The following is a 16,401-nucleotide window of genomic DNA, read 5'->3' on the forward strand; positions in this document are numbered from 1 at the left end:
AGAAGGGTGTTCGTGGTTCCCCGTGGGACTGTTGATCTTCATCTCCTTCAACAACTCGTTGGTAGCGTCTAGTAAATCTAGGCCATCGTCGGGTTTCACGAGCGGTATACTTTCACCACCCACCTTTTCCAGTGCCTCTAGGCACTCTCTTTTTATGCGGAGCAGAGAAGGTGGGCGATTCACCTGGATTCCTCCTCCTTTAGAACCATCCAGTCGTCCATAGGGTCGGTGAGGTCTTAAAGGCGCAAGGATTGGACGAGCTTGTTATTATTCATACGAATACGACCAAGGAACCAGGGAATCTCATCATATAGGATGACTTTGAGCTTAGCGACTTCTCAGGCGCTGATCTTAGCACAGCACGAACCGCGAAAGTGCCTGGAAAATTGGTCCTTGCATGCAGTGACGTGGTATCCACAGACTACCTGGAAGGAGTTAGAGCAGGCAAAGTCCGTTAAAACAAAAGTTTTCAAAAGAGTCGGACCGGTTCGATTCAAATTGGAGGACATGGAAGGTCATAATCTGGGTGTCACCCACAAGAGCTGCCTTTCCTAAAGCGGGCTTCCAAAATCCAGCTATCCTGTAGTACCCGCAACCCCCTGAGTCACTCCAAAACTAAACAACCCATGTTTCTTCTCGACAAATAGGTGTCCTTTGGTTTCCTTTTACCACAAACACATGAGTCCCTCTCCTAGTGTAGATAGGAATGTGGTTATCATAGTGAACTTCTTGATGGAAAGTTAGAAGATCCGTATTTGGGTAATTCATGAAGGCTACTGGCCTCAAGAGACAATGGAAGGATAAAAACTCCAAAAGAATATCCTTTCTTAGAAGTAGCAGACTTTGAATTCCAGTTACTTCATCCACGCAATATTATCCCAGTTCTCTCTTTACAAATCCCTGCTATCACTTTCACCGTATCACCCGGCGCCATTAAATCTCAATCCCCAGGACCATGGTATCAGAAGATAGATAAATAGTGAATTAATGAAAAGATGAACGCCGTCTGCCTATCATCGATGCATAAATATTAAACCGGTTCACCCTCCGAAGCTCAAGTCCTCTTTCGATATGTGGCTATTCAAGGCGCGTTCTCTAATCCGTTGTCCACGCTCCCTTTCAATTATCTGGGATAAATCTCCGTTCGCCTTCACAACTGTAATAAAATAGAGACATCGGCCCCTAATTGCTTCACATCCTTAGTCTGTAAGGACAACAGTCCACCGAGTAATCGTCTCCTCGTTTACACTGACATCAAGGTTGGTTGCTATTGAAAAATTCCAGCCCCCGACCCTCCCGCTTTTCTAGGGAACGTGATGTGAAGGAAATATTTTCTTGTTCACCCTAAAGAGTCTCGAGTGGTGAGGCTGAATCCTGTCGTCACCCTATCCAATTGCATAGAAACGGAGAGGAGCAATATAACGCTTAGAAATAACCACAGAGCAATGAAGTCCTGTCGTCATTCAGCCATATCTGCGCTTACATAAGGATGTGCTTATGTGGAAGTGAAGCGAGGGGTGAGCAATGGTAACGTTCGCGACGGGGCATTTACGGAAAATAAGAGGCTGCCTGAGCTTCGATTGAACTTGCACATATGCAGGGACATATGAGTTCAAAGTCGGCCTGCAAGGAGTAGTGCGTAAAGAAAATGTAAGCCCCTCAAACCTGACAAAATCGAAAGAAGCTTCAGCCTCAAGGTGCTAAATATTTTTCAACCCTTATCAACCTTGGGCCCAAAACTTTCGATGAAGGCCGACTTTTCGCTCATTGGGGCTAGACTTTCCGAAAAAATGGAGCCTGATCCTGGAAAGTCCCAAATTTATAGCCAAACATTTTTGGCAAAGTGCGATCTATCCCAATTAAGCCTCCTTGTAGTCCCCGATTGAAGCAGTTCATTCTCAAGCTCAGAAACTCAACAGAATCATCTACAACAAATCTCGAATTGATGCTTTCCAGCATTACAAGGCGACGTCCACCATTTTATTCTCCATTTCGGTGACTACCCTCCGTTGTGACTCTGTCTCCCTATCCCGAATTTAAGGGTGCTCGAATGAAAGTGAAATTTCATCATCAGCAGTCAACATCCTTCCCTTGATTACTTAGCGCACCCCACATAGCACATGCACATATACGAGGATATCAGGCCGCCATTGTTCACTGAGTCCTCTATTCATTTTGGTCCTTTGCCGAGAGCACACTAACCCTCTTATGTACATCCTTCTCGCGGTGATTTTTTTACCCCGTGAATACCGTCGACGTTGAGAGTCTGGCACTTGAGAAAGTCATTCTTTTGTTTCGTCGATCAGACTTTTACGCTGAAACGGATCCTTGTTTTGACATTTTGCGCGTTTTAATTGGAAATCCTTCCTTCGCCATTTCATCCCTTTTGCGACTCTCCTGGGGCTCGGCGATTCGCGGTTAGATGTGGGATGGGAAGGGTTCGGTTGGGTTCATTACTTTCGGATTTTTTGGTCCCTGCGCACCCTTACAATGGTGAAACTATGCAAATAAACATGGAAGGATATTTGCGCGTTTTGTACTTGAATTGAGAAAATTGAGTGCTAAACGCTTTTTTTGCCATCCGTGGATGCTTCAGCGTCCCCTCGTTAATAATGAAATGAGTGAACTTGATCGGAGGGTGGGTGGCACGGATTTGAATTGATGCCTGGTGAAGGGGTGAAGGATTTTTGTTTTTGACGGCTTTCATTTCAATTCTTCCGCAGTTGGGGGAGACATTCGTGACGTAGACGATAATTGGCTGAAAAAAAGGAATAATGTAGTGGAAATGAAGAAAATGCTGATGGCATCTCGAAAATTCACTCAGCATTAAGTATAAGTGAAGTTAAAATGAGGAAGAAGAATCTGTCAAGCCAGCAGGGAAGGAAGGATTTAACACGAAATAATCGACAGAGAGCACAAAAAATCCAAGGATGACAAGCAATAGGACAGAACGGAAAACTCGGACCAAGCCGCAGGGTCCATCTTCCTTAATTAGCAAAATACTATTGAAACAGAAGGAAGTCCTTCGTCTCCCTGAAATTAGTAATCACTAGTTTAGAGGAAAGGAAGAGCCAGTTGAACCAAGTTTTGGGGTCGAAAACTTACGAAAATTAATGGAAAATGAAAAATTCTTTTGGGATACTTTGAGCGCTGATGTCCCCGCTAATATGAAGGATTCGACGAAATCCGTGATCTAAATTTAGAAGGACAAAAGCCCCAAAGCGTCATCCGCGGTTGATGGAGACATCACAATTCGTGGTAATGATGCTGCGGACGTCGTTGGAGTGTTAAAGGGGCGTCTGTTAAGGACGTCTGCTCTTTTAGTTGGGCTTAAGAATACGCTCAAGGACTTCCTTGTTTGTTGTAAGAGGTGACTAAAAGGGATAGAAATTTGTGGGCTTTAAACTTTGTTACTGCAGAAACGTCTACTGCGCCTCGGATAAGGACTAGCCTCGAGGCCTGGACATTTGGCATCTAAAACGAACTATTACTGGTCTCTGGAATGTGCGTATGCTCCCCGACAACAGTAGCGTGGGTCCCCAAAATAAACGAGCTTTACCGACACTTTCTACAATCCCAGAAATGTAAAGCAGATGAGTTTCAAGGAAACATGAAATTTACACCGAAATGAAGAGGGATATTTCCGTCCTTTCTCCTTACATTCATCTTAGCGCCCCAGCCCCCTCCCCACAATTTGTTCTGTTACAAAAATTTACCCTGTGAGCCGGGGCTTGAGACTACACTCAAAGTCTCCCTTGCTTGTCCTGACAGGCTAGCAATGTGAAAACTTCGAAACTTTACTACTACCAAAACGCCGACAGCACCTCCGATAGGGGCTGACCCCGCGTCGAAGGCCTTTTACTATCGACAACGGTATCGAGGACCCCCAGAATTTTCGCATTCTTCAACTCGAGCAGGAATTCCAACGCTATAAGCTGGACATTTTGGACCTAGGCGAAGTAAAATGGTGGGACTCTGGAGAATACTACTCTCCCTCTGGCGGCAATGTGCTTTTATACTCTGGAAATTCAAGTGATAGCAGTCGCGATTCCACTGTCGCCGCCTCCTTTTTGACCAGAGTTCTGACTGCAAGATTCCTGGCCAGGTTTTTTTTTTTTTGGGGTAGGGTAGGTGAATGCATTTAGGCACACAGTGTTGGACTCCCGATTCGGTACGTCGTCGGACTACCAACTAAACACCTCCCCATCGTCAGAGAGCTAGCCTGGAACCGTTTGTCACATTACTTCGGGCCAGCCCCCGAACTCTCCCGCCTTGCGGAGCCTTCAAATCAGGGAATTCCTTTCACCAACGGGAGGGAAGAGGAAGAAGGGAGCTGTCAGTTCAAGGAACCCCCTGCCATCCGGCTCCTCCACCGTTCGAGTTCTATCTTCTTAGCAACGAGAAGGGCCCGAACGTAATGGGCAACACGGTTCCAGCTGTCAGCAGTCCTCAGCATCTCTTCCACAATGTTGTCTGGAGAGAGATCCCCTATGTTTAAATAAAGCTGCTGACGAACCCCATCCCACCTTCCACAAGAAAAAAAAGTGTGGTGGGCATCGTCCACAACTTCATTGCAAAGCACACAATGCGGAGAACGCGCCTTTCCAATCTTGTGCAGGTAAGACTAAAAATTTCCATAATAATAATAATAATCGTTGGCGCAACAATCCATGTTGGATCAGGGCCTTGAAGTGTGTTAGAGCACTTCATTCAAGACCGTAACGGTACACTAGGAGGCAATGTGGTCAGCATTGCGCTCGCCCGAGATTATTACCCTGATTTGACTCAGGTACTCATTCACAGCTGAGTCGACTGGTATCCGACGTCAAATCACGATACAAATTCCACTGCCACCAGTGAGATTTGAACCGCGACCTTCCGTACGACAGCCTTGCGCTCTAACCACTCAGCTATCCGGACATTTTCCATGCCCACTTAAAAATTGGGTAAGGAAATAGTCAGTCTCACCATGCTTCCGATTCAGCCATGCACCTAAGTTGCCGATGAGCCGCGCAGTCCATCTGCCTCTAGTTTCATTTTGCCAAGAGAGCTGCCACTGGTCTAGAGTGTGTTGCCGTTCTTCGCGAGCAACCACCTCCCTTGGCTCATCTCCCTTGCGCTTGTATATGGCCTGACGCTCCCTAGCAAGAAGGGCAATGGGGATAACTCCCGCGATCACCATCACGGCCGGTTCAGAGACTGTGCGGTACGCAGACGCCACCCATAAAGCTCCCCGTCTCTGTACTTGCGCGAGGCGTCTACGATATACCTTCTTGTTAAGAGCGCCAGCCAATACCTCTGCACCGTAGAGCAGGGCAGACTGCGTTGAGCTCATCAGGAGACGTCGCCTACTAGACGTAGGACCCCCAATGTTTGCCATTAGCCTACTTAACGCCGAAACTCCAGCCGCAGCCTTGTTTGCTGCTGCTTGGATTTGCTCAGAAAAGCTCATCTTTGAGTCAAGAGTCAACCCGAGGTACTTTACCGCTGATTTTGACTCGATTATCAACTCGCCGAACGATATGGGACGCAGGGTCGGAATTCTCTTCTTAGTCAGGATGACTACTTCGGTTTTTTCCAGTGCAAGGTTGAAACCATGAGTAGTCATCCATCCGCTTACCCGTCGCATCAATATGCCGAGTCTGCTTTGCGCCTGTTCGACAGTGCGTCCAGCAACAGCAACAAGCGCTGTGACATCATCTGCGTAGCCGACCAGGCGCGACTCTTCTGGCATGTCGAGTTTAAGTAGACTGTCATAGGTAGCGTTCCAGAGATCCGGCCCTAGGATGGATCCCTGTGCAACCCCCGACGTGACCTCCATCCACCTTTGACCCTCTAATGTTTCATAGAGCAGGGAGCGGTTCCTCAGATAGTCCCTCAATATCCGTAAGAGATAGTTCGGCACATTGAAGGCATTCTCTAGTGTGCCTAGAATGTCTTTCCATCTTACGGAATTGAAGGCGTTTCTGACGTCAAGCGTTTCGAGGAGCACCACCCGTCGAGTTCGGCGGCTATGTGCCTCTGCTCGTCGAACGGCGTCCACGACCTGCGTGACTGCATCAATTGTCGATCTCCCTGCCCTAAAACCAAACTGCCGGGGAGATAAATCTCCGGCAGCGCGTATCGCTTCAGCGAGTCTATTTCTGATGAGCTTTTCGAGCAATTTCCCAGCAGTATCAAGCATACAGAGTGGGCGGTATGAACACGGCAGTTCGGGATCGCCTTTCCCTTTAGGGATCAGCGGAAGCCTCGCAACTTTCCAACGAGCAGGGAAAATGCCCTCTTTCAGGCAAGCGTTGAATGCGCCGAGTAGTAGGTCTGGCCGGTGTTGTAATACAGTTTGTACACCTCTGCTGGAATACCATCGGGTCCTGGCGCCTTCTTATTTTTCATAGAGAGGACTGCCTGTTCCAACTCTTTTACAGAGAAAAGTGGACAGTCCCTTGCGCTCTCCGCGCCGACGTCACCATCCCATACAGGGTGTGCAGGGAAGAGTGCCCTCACAATGCGGTCCATCTGCTCGGCCTTAAGTGAACAGGGTTTCCGCAGAGCCCCTGGCCAGGTTAAGGAGCATCACAATTGTACAGTGCTATGCACCAAAGGAGAGGAGTCCCGTAGGTGACATTGTGATCATGATAGGTGATCTGTATACCAAGGTGAGATCTGACAACATCTTGCTTGGATGTGTAATGGCCGCCTCGTCATTGGTAAGACATTGTTCAAGTATAGAGCCTGCCATAGGGTTAGTTGGGTTTCAAATGATGAACACCGTACGAGCAATCACATCGACCACTTCGCGATCAGCAGTAGATTTAGGAGTTGCCTCCTGGATGTGCATAACAAGAGAGGCGCTGACATCGGCCTCAAAAGGGATCACCATCTGATAGTACTTACTTTCGCTTGCATGTTGCACCTGCCACTTCACACAGGATAGAGGAGCTTAGCAAATTTTCAGAGGCTTGGGTTAGGATTCAAGTTTCGCACCCATAGCATAGCACTGGTCGTATGTTGGTATACACGGAACTTCGTGTTTCTGTCCACATGCTTCGATTTCAGGTTCAAGGTCCCCTACGTTGATACTCGAATGAGCTAGTCCTGCTTCATGATTGCATCATTATTTTCGTTTTGCCCTCATTAATCCTCAGTGCAACTTTTTTCGCAGCAGTGTCAAGAATATGCAGAAGTTCCTCTGCGTCGGTCAGTTTTCGAGACATGATGTTCATGATATCTGCGTATGCTAACAATTGTGTCGACTTAATGAGTAGTGTCCCGCTGGTGTTGGTATCCATTGCTCGGATAACGTATTCGAGTGGTTGAAGAGCGTCGGGGCTAATTCGTCGCCCTGCTTCAAACCAGTACGCATTTCAAAAGAATCAGTCAACCTGTCCTGGATCCTGACCTGTGAGATGGAATTGGTCATAGTCATCTTCGTCAGTCGTACTAGTTAAGCGCGAAGATTTTGGTAGAGCTGATTCCCGATGGGGACACTGAGGAGATTCTGCACTGATATATTGGCTTCACTAAGTGATGGTCTGAATCGCAGTTTGCTCCTCGATAGGATCGTACATCCAATACCCTGGACGCCCATCTTTTACCAATGAGAACGTGGTCAATTGTATATGCGTCTGGTGATTTCCAGGTCTGATTGTGAATGCGTCGGTGCGGGAAGCATGTGGAGCTTACGACAAGATTCCTACTGCTGGCAAAGTGAATTAGTCGTTTTCGCTTCCGATTTTCGCATTAAATCCCCCCAATAGTATTTTGAGACCGTTTGTTGGGAGTGAGTCAAACAATGCCTCCAGCCGTGCATAAAGCTCATCTTTCACTACGTCTTCCTTGACTTCAGTCCGCGCGTGCATGTTGATGAGCCAGCCCACCGCAAAACTCTATCCAGGGGTGGTCTCGGTGATATCGGTTTCAGGTGGCTCGAAACATGTCAGAGTTCACACAACTATATTGCAGGCCTGGCTACGTAATTCACGACACCCTACTCACCTTAGGTGTAACTCAGCCATTCAGGCTACAGCTACCTCTCCGTCCCTTTTCTCAACCATGGCTTGAGACAGGCTACGGCGAATACAATCAGTCGAAGATAAGAAAAAGCGAAGTTTTCCTGCCCAGACATGACTTTTATTGGGCAGACAAAGTGGCTAGTCCACACCAGGGTGTCAAAACACATATGGAAGGCCGAATCCGCAAAAAGTAGGGACAACCCACACATAAAGCCCGCGGTTGCCAGACATATAATAGAGCAAGCACACCATTTATCTTAGAACAACACCAAGATTTTTAAGAAAGTGAACGACGATAGGAAACTAGACTCCTTCGAAGATTTTTTGGCCCCCTACATGAGGATGGGGGATACAGCCTACATAAAAATGAAATCTATGAGCGATACCACGACCGTCTGGTTGTGGATAAAATCCGGCTCAACAGGTTGCGGTGGGTGGATCACTTAATTCGTATGAATAAGTATGATCCAGCCTGGACAGTCTATAAGGGTAATATCTATGGTAGAAAAAGAAGACGAGACAGACCTTGCCTGAGAAGGAGCGACGACGTAGGTCAGTACGCCAGACACCTTTAAGGGACATCCAATTGGTGGACCTCGGCGCAAAATCAGGGTGTCTGAAATCTGAAATCTATGCGTCGAGTGGCCCATGTCGTCCTTCCCTCTTCATGGGAGGGTCAGTTGATATGGTGACCCTGCGGCGACCCACCCCAACCTAAGAGTTTGCTCCTGCCGTTTCCATTATAATGGGAGGAACCCTATTTTGAGTGTCAAGTTTGAACTTACAAGAGGATGTTCATCTGATGAACAAAGTCCTCCTAATCTCGTTTAGGCATCAGAGTTTTCGCAAGCGAAGGAAGCTCTGATTCTAATACTATCAAGCCCGGTGAGTGTAAACCCCAAAAGATGCCACCTTCCAGGCCCCACATTGGGCGCCAACTTTGTTACATACGCAATCACTGATTGTGCCCCCCCCCCCTTATTAGGAGCAGTGTCGTTCCTTTGGGATTGAATTTTTCGGTGGACTGCGACATCAAGGAAGGTTTTTCGATCTTTATCTCTAAAGAAGCAATCGTTACCTGTAGTCCCCGGAACAGTTATTCCAGAGACTTGTGCTTTTGTCCAGCCCCTCCTCCAGCCTACGGAATAGGGTAGAATTTTGTTTCCTTAAGGAGGAGATCTGTTGAGTCTAGGCAACGCTGATTTCAGCGGATTGGCCTATTATGATGAACTTTAACTTGATGATATAAAAAACCTCTACTTTGAGGGACCACAACATTTTAAGGAGAGGGGAGAGTGACCACCGCTGGCTTTCATCTGAATTAAAGAGGGATGACCTCTCCCATTTCCCACCATAAACTACTCACCCTCTCCAAGAACGAGGTTGAAAATTCAATTTCTACCCATACTGATCCAATGGGACTACGCATGATAAGTGCAACTCCGGAAAAATATCTGCCCACAGACATGATCACGGAGCTATCACAAGGGAAGCGCAAGCTACCAGTCTGCTGACCTGTATAGAGTTGCCAAATCTCCCATCAGTCGCGTCCCTCTGTGCGGATAAGGGAACGTTCGGTGCATGCACTATGGCATGCATATGTACGCATCAGCAGATGTGCGTGCATGGGCATGCCTACGCGCAGGACGAGAAGGGTAGTTTTTTTACGGCGCAGGGCTTCGGAAAACCAATACCGGCAGTTTTTGAAAGTGGGCAAACGGGCTCCTGGCCGTCGATATCCAGCGACCACAGTGCCTGAGTAGTGGGAAGCTTGGCTACTTTAGCATCTAATTGTACAAGAGATCTCAGTGGAGTGGAAATGAGATCTACACCGGGTGCTCTTCGAAAAAACTCAAAACTTGGGAGAACGCCACTGAAAGGAAAGGAAAGGAACTTGGAGAATCCCCGAACTGACCCCGAACTATCGTTGCTGTAAAATGCGATTGTGGAAGGCAGCAAACTGCAACAGGGTTTGTTTCATTGGGGGAACGCATAAATGAATCCTTTGAGTTCATTAAAGAGAGGCGGAATATAGACCAAAATATCAGGGCTCTTATACGAGGTATTAAGTTGTCCTATATTAGGACGATGGAGTATCATACTCGAGAAGGTGCAGAAAGTGTGGTGAAAAGGGCCACCTTACCAAAGACTGCACTTGAGATCCACGATGCATGTTGTGCAAAGCGAGAACGGGAGTAGATGACCGGGACGTTGCAGGCATATAGAAGGGAGCTGAATCGTCAGACTAAATGAGGTTGATACAAATCAACCTCAACCATTGCGAGGCAGCTCAAGACTTGCTCTCGCAAGTCATTCGAGCGTCGAATGTGGACGTGGCGGTAGTATGTGAACTGTACCGAAATTATGTTAGTGCTACATGGGTGAAAGACTTATCGGAAAACGCGGCGATATGGACATGTGAACGGCAAGCCATTCAAGAAACGATGGCATTCCCGGGAGCCGGCTTTGTACGGGCGAAAGTCAACGGCATCCATATCTACAGCTGCCATGCTCCTCCTAGTGCAACATTACCGCAATATGAGGAGATGCTAGACGGCTTGGTGTTGGTCAGTAGAGACCACAGCCTCAAAATCATTGCCGGCGATTTCAACGCGTGGGCTTTAGACTGGGGAAGTCGAGTGACGAACACCAGAGGCCAAATCTTGCTCGCGGGGCTGGACATCGTACTCGCCAACGTTGGATGCGTGCCCACCTTTCGAGGCAGAGGACTAGACTCAATCGTCAATATAACCTCTAACCTAAGTCTAGTCTAGCGGGTGGGTGAGCACTGTACCCACAGTGACCATAAGGTCATCTTTCTGGACATCAGGAACTGGGAAGGCGACAGTCAAGTGAGCATCAAAAGCGGAAAAACCAGGATGGCTGAGTGGTCCACTGGAGCTTTTGAGGAAGAAACATTCCTGGCAGCTTTAGAAGCAGGTTACGGCCCAAAGGGAACGGCGCTGGAAAAAGTGAGCCACTTATGTCAACGGATAACTGCGAGCTGCGGCTCTAGAATGCTGCGACGCAAGTTCCATCACAGTAGGAAACCAAACTACTGGTGGAACCAAGAAATCACGCTATTGAGAACATCGTTTCTGCGAGCGAGGAGGCTTTGCCAAAGGACCAGAGGGAAGCCAGAACATCAGTAGTCGGGGAATATAGTGATCTTCGAAATAGCCTTAAGAAGGCTATACACGAAAGTAAAAGGAATTCCTACAAGCGGTTGTGCCTTGAAGCAAATACGAACCGGCGGGGAACTGCTTACAAGGTTGCAATGAACAAGATTCGTGGACAAAAATCACCCCAGTAACGTGTCCGCGACTCTTGTTTAAAATAATCACAATCCTTTTCCCACAATAGGAAGAAAGCGTACATCATCTAATGGTTCAACCGGACGTCTTCACAATCCCCGGGGTGACCGAAAAGGAACTACGGGAGATCTGCGGACGAATTGGAGACAATAAGGCTTCGGAATTGGACGGGATTCCGAACAAAGCTTTAAAGTTGGCTGCTAAAATCAAGCCCGCATGGTTCATAAGCACATTTGAATCATGCATGGTTGAAGGAGTCTTTCCCGCTCAGTGGAAGAGGCAGAGGTTGGTTCTGCTACCGAAGCCCCAAAAACCATCTAGTGCACCCTCTTCATATCGCCCTATCTGTCTTTTAGACACTATGGGGAAGATGTTGGAGAGGGTGATATACAACAGGCTGCTTCCGCTCGCCGAGATAGCGGGTGGTCTATCGGAGCGCCAATATGAGTTTCGTAAAGCGCGGTCCACGGTGGTAACGCTGGATTTTATGAGTGCCTTTAACTCAACCAACTGGGGTTGCATTAAGAGCCCCCTGGCTAAACCGGGTGTCCCTGGTTACTTTACTCGGACAATCGAGAGTTGCCTTTCGGAGGGACTTCTTTGGTACGTGACGGACGATGGACCGGAATATATTGTGACGACAGGTGTTCCCCAAGGCTCCGTACTGGGGCCCCTGCTGTCGAACATAATGAATGGCAGAGTACTCGGCCTTCGCGTGCCAAGGGAGGCAACATTGATTGGTTTTGCAGGTGACTCGAGTGGTAGTAATTGTGAAAGACCACCAGGCTCGGAACTGTATGCAAGTGAAACCATACATGCTATCAAAGCATGGCTCCAAATGGTAAAATTGAACCTGGCGGAAAATAAGATGGAGGCGATCCCTATTACTAATCGCAGGAAAAACTACACTGTCAAAATCCGCGTTGGTAATCACGAGGTCGTTTCAAAATCGATCATTAGATACCTGGGGGGAAGTTGAGCTTCGAGGGGTATTTGGTCTATGCTCGCGCAAAGGCAACAAAGGCTTGTTCATCTCTAGCAAGGATGATGTCAAATATTGGGGGCCCAAATCTAGTCGCCGGCTGCTTATCACAGGGGTGGTGAAATCCATCCTGCTATATGCGGCTCCTATCTGGCCGTGCGCACTGAACAACACAGCGAACCAGAGAAGGGTAAATTTGCCATACCTGCCAATCGCGCTGAGGGTGTGCAGTGCATATAGAACGGTACCGGGTGGGGCAGTGCGTGTCATCGTGGAAATGATTCCCTTGGATCTTCTGGCGAATGAGGTACACTGTCTCTACCGAAGAAGGAAGGTGAATTCGGCCAAAGTGACCGCGGGCTTCCTTAAAGCCACTAGGAAGGAGCTGCACAGGAGATAGCAACAATGTTGGGATAACTCCAAGAAAGGCCGCTGGACTCATACACTGATCTTGTGTGTTGAGAGATGGGTCGAGCGCAAGCAGGGCGAATTAAATTACCGCAGTTCCTTACGAGACACGGTTGATACAGGGAGTACGCTTCAGATAGAATGAGACCCCAGGTTGTTCGGGGACCTGGAGAATATTATGTTCGATTGTCTGAGATTCGCGAATGAAAGAAGGAAATTAAACGATGCCCTCAACGCAGTTATCGGACCCCATAATTTCGTGGAGGAGGTGCTGAGGACCGCAGCAAACTGGAGTGCGGAAAGCGGAACAGTAACTGCAATACCGAAGAAGCTGAAGGAATTGGAACGAGCTCGGAAAGCGTGACTTAGTTGCGCTGGTATAAGTAGATAGTTTTGCCAAGTTGCGAGTTGACTAACCAGATTCCCTGTAACCTTCCCTGGAGGACTGGTTGTGTAGGTGGTATATATGGTAAGGATTCTTTCTTGGATTGAGTTATCGAAATCGAGGATTTCGTCCTTAAGGAAGCAGTACTGGGGAGATTATCTATTTCTACACAGTTTCCTCTTAACATGTTTGTTTGTTTGTACGAAATGTCCTGCAAGCTATGAGTGCCAGTTCCTTATATTGTAGGTAGGTAGTATCGGGCTAAAACGGACGGTATTTCGTGCAACTTGTTGTCTGCTAGCAACCACTGTTGTCGACAGCATAATATATCTAATAAGCAGTACCCACATTCAATGGACCGGCCTTGCGAATGTATTGGAAAATCTTATCCGCATAAATCATAGGCCCACAACGTTTAGCAGCATCTACATGTGACGTGTTCCCCAATACATACGCAAGTCCGGTCCATTGAGTATGGGTTCTTATTATTAGATGTACTGTGGTCGATATAGTAGTCGAACCAGGAGGTTTATCTGGCGTTTAAGTCCTCCCTAATCTAATGATGAAGAGGTTGTTCGGAGCAAAAAAAAACGAAGACGATGTACATGAAGTAGAAAATGGTTTTGGTAGAAACTATGATCACCTCGGGGGATTTGAGGGCATTGGCGAGTAGGAAAAGATATGTAGCGGGGAACTTAATAAAGACTGATATCCGTTAAGAGAATACGAGAAGGAAGTGGATGAAGATTCAAGCGAGTAGCATATAGTGACACTTTAGGTTTGATTGAAAAGAGACACACTCTATTGACGACGATATAGCCGAAAACAATTTAAGATGTTCGGCAGCGAAAGACAAGTAAGGAGTGGGAGAAGGTCGTTGATAAAAAATACAAATAATAAACTAACCAGAATTGACCCCTGTGGAACTCCACTTTTGTGAACTGGAATGGTGGCAGCCTCCTTCCACAGACCAGGAGAGTGGGATGGACCTACCAGTTTTGAGCAAAAAGAGTTCCGAACGACCATCGTAACCACGGCCGATATTAGTGTCAAGTTTGCGTGAGTTACTCGACAAGGATAGGAGTAAGTTGAGAAATGGTAGGCGCTGTGGGACAGGCTACATCCACAAGCAGGTGGTAAGAGGGGAGAGGAGAGGAAACATAGATTGAGGAAAATTACGGACAGACTAAATGACAAGATAGTTGGGGGAGTGAGTTAGCAGAGGAGTCCGGATATTTAATGGACGGAGGAAATCGCTGGATGGGACTGCAGGAGTTGGAATGTGAGAGCAGAGAGGTTTGAGGTTTCCGTAGTAGTAAAGATTTGGTCGAGGAACGGAGTCTCTGTTATAACGAAAGGCAGAGTAACCTTCAAGAAGCTCGAAATCTAAAAACCTGTTCAAGCAGATTTCAGAAAAGCAGATGGCGCGATGATGAATGCGAAGGCAGATAACTTGGAACACGATAGCCTGGTCCTTCGACCTCTTACATTTTGGTAAAACAGCGTTAAGTGAAAATTATTCATGTTGGCGTGCGGTCAACTCCATGGCGGTGACATTAGAACGGTCGTCAGAGCTGCATAGTACAGCTGATGCCGTGTAGGGAACTCATCCCCCGGATGGAGGACGGTTGTTAATTTAGATTGGGGACATCTTCGGGCTGATGCGATATTTAATAGACGTACTGGAACAATACGTGGCAGACAAAGAAAAGATGACTTAGGCATGGCATCGATCGGCTTCTCAGAAGCCGAGGATACGCTGGCGCCCAAAGAAGCCGCAGCTTGAGGAAGCAAATTGCAAAAGTAACTTTGAGACTGCTCGTTGATTCGAAGTTAAATTCGCCGCGTGCTGATGCAAAAATCGCAATCGTATCAGTTAGTGTGGTACCGCAGCAAGCGTTACAACGATAAGTAATGTTCTCAGAAACTTTTTTATGAATGTCTAGGAACGCAGAGGAGACCTTCCTTAAAAAATCATACTACAATGCCCATTGCAGTCGAAAGATTTGGAGCAAACAGATTCTGGCTCCTTGCAAGTGACACACAGTGTGGAATGAATCGGCGAGGAAGTTGCCATAATAGATAAGAAAATGAGTATAAATACATTTAGCCACGGGAGGCCAGCGATGGAAAATGGGATTCTTTGGTTGATCGATGTTTAAAGAGCCCCTGTGATTGGACCGCCACTGTGAAGTGCATTGGCGAGGAACACTGATACCCGATTGAAGGACGGCATTCGATTAGGAGAGGCCCGTTTTGGGCGTTCTGAGGGGCAAATAAAAAACTTTGCCATATATTTCACAAAAAGGTTCTTAAGCACAGTGTAGTCCTCCTTCTTTTTGAGGAGGACCTGGTGATTGCAGTTAATTGACCTTTTGACTAGAAGGTCTTTGGTAATGGAATCAGAGATGATTGCCTGGCTGGATTTGAAACTCTCGGCGGACTCTACGACAACGATTTGATACTTACCTACTTCATCCGAAACGTTGGTAGATATTGCTGCCCCTTGGACGTGGGTGGCTGAACTGGTCTGTACGGAGGGCGTGGTATCCATCTTCGATGCTTGTGTTCATAGCTATTGATAATATTACGGCGAGAGTCTAGCGTGGCATCAGCTTGACACCAACACAGTCAACCAACCAAACTCCCCTAACAGGTTTGCTAGTTGTGAACACCCACCGAGATATATGAAACCGTACGGCACGTGCTGGAGCTAACCCGAATGCTACCAGTACGGTGAGATGAGGGCCGGGGTTCTTGATTTTCCAATATTATCTGCCTGTCAGGACACAGAGATTTTGTCACGTGCCTTGGCTTAAGAATCAACCACTTACAAGAGGATGTTCACCTGATGAACAAAATCCTCCTAAGCTCATTTAGGAAGCTCTGATTCTAATACTAACAAGCCCGGTGGGTGTAAACCCCGAAAATAGCGGTAATGCCATCTTTCGGGGTCCACGTTGGGCGCTAACTCCGTTACGTATGCAACAACTGATTTATGTCTCCTCCCTTATTAGGCCGTTTTGCAGTATAGCTGCTTTGGGATTGAAATGTTCAGTGGTATCAATCCGACGGTCTGTGGTGATGCGACGTTGTGTTGGTGGCAAGGTGATTACACGCTGGACTCTCATCGCAACAAAGTTAACGCCCAACGTAGGGCCACAGTTGTCGCGTACGTAGCAAAAACACTGCGACATCGGGGAAGGTTTTTGGATCATTGTTTCTAAGGAAACAATTACTGCCTATAGTCCCCTGAACAGTTGTTTCAGAGACTTGTTTCTATCCAGCCCCTCCTTCAGC

Source organism: Hermetia illucens, chromosome 4, assembly GCF_905115235.1.
Source record: "Hermetia illucens chromosome 4, iHerIll2.2.curated.20191125, whole genome shotgun sequence".
NCBI classification, from domain to species: domain Eukaryota; kingdom Metazoa; phylum Arthropoda; class Insecta; order Diptera; family Stratiomyidae; genus Hermetia; species Hermetia illucens.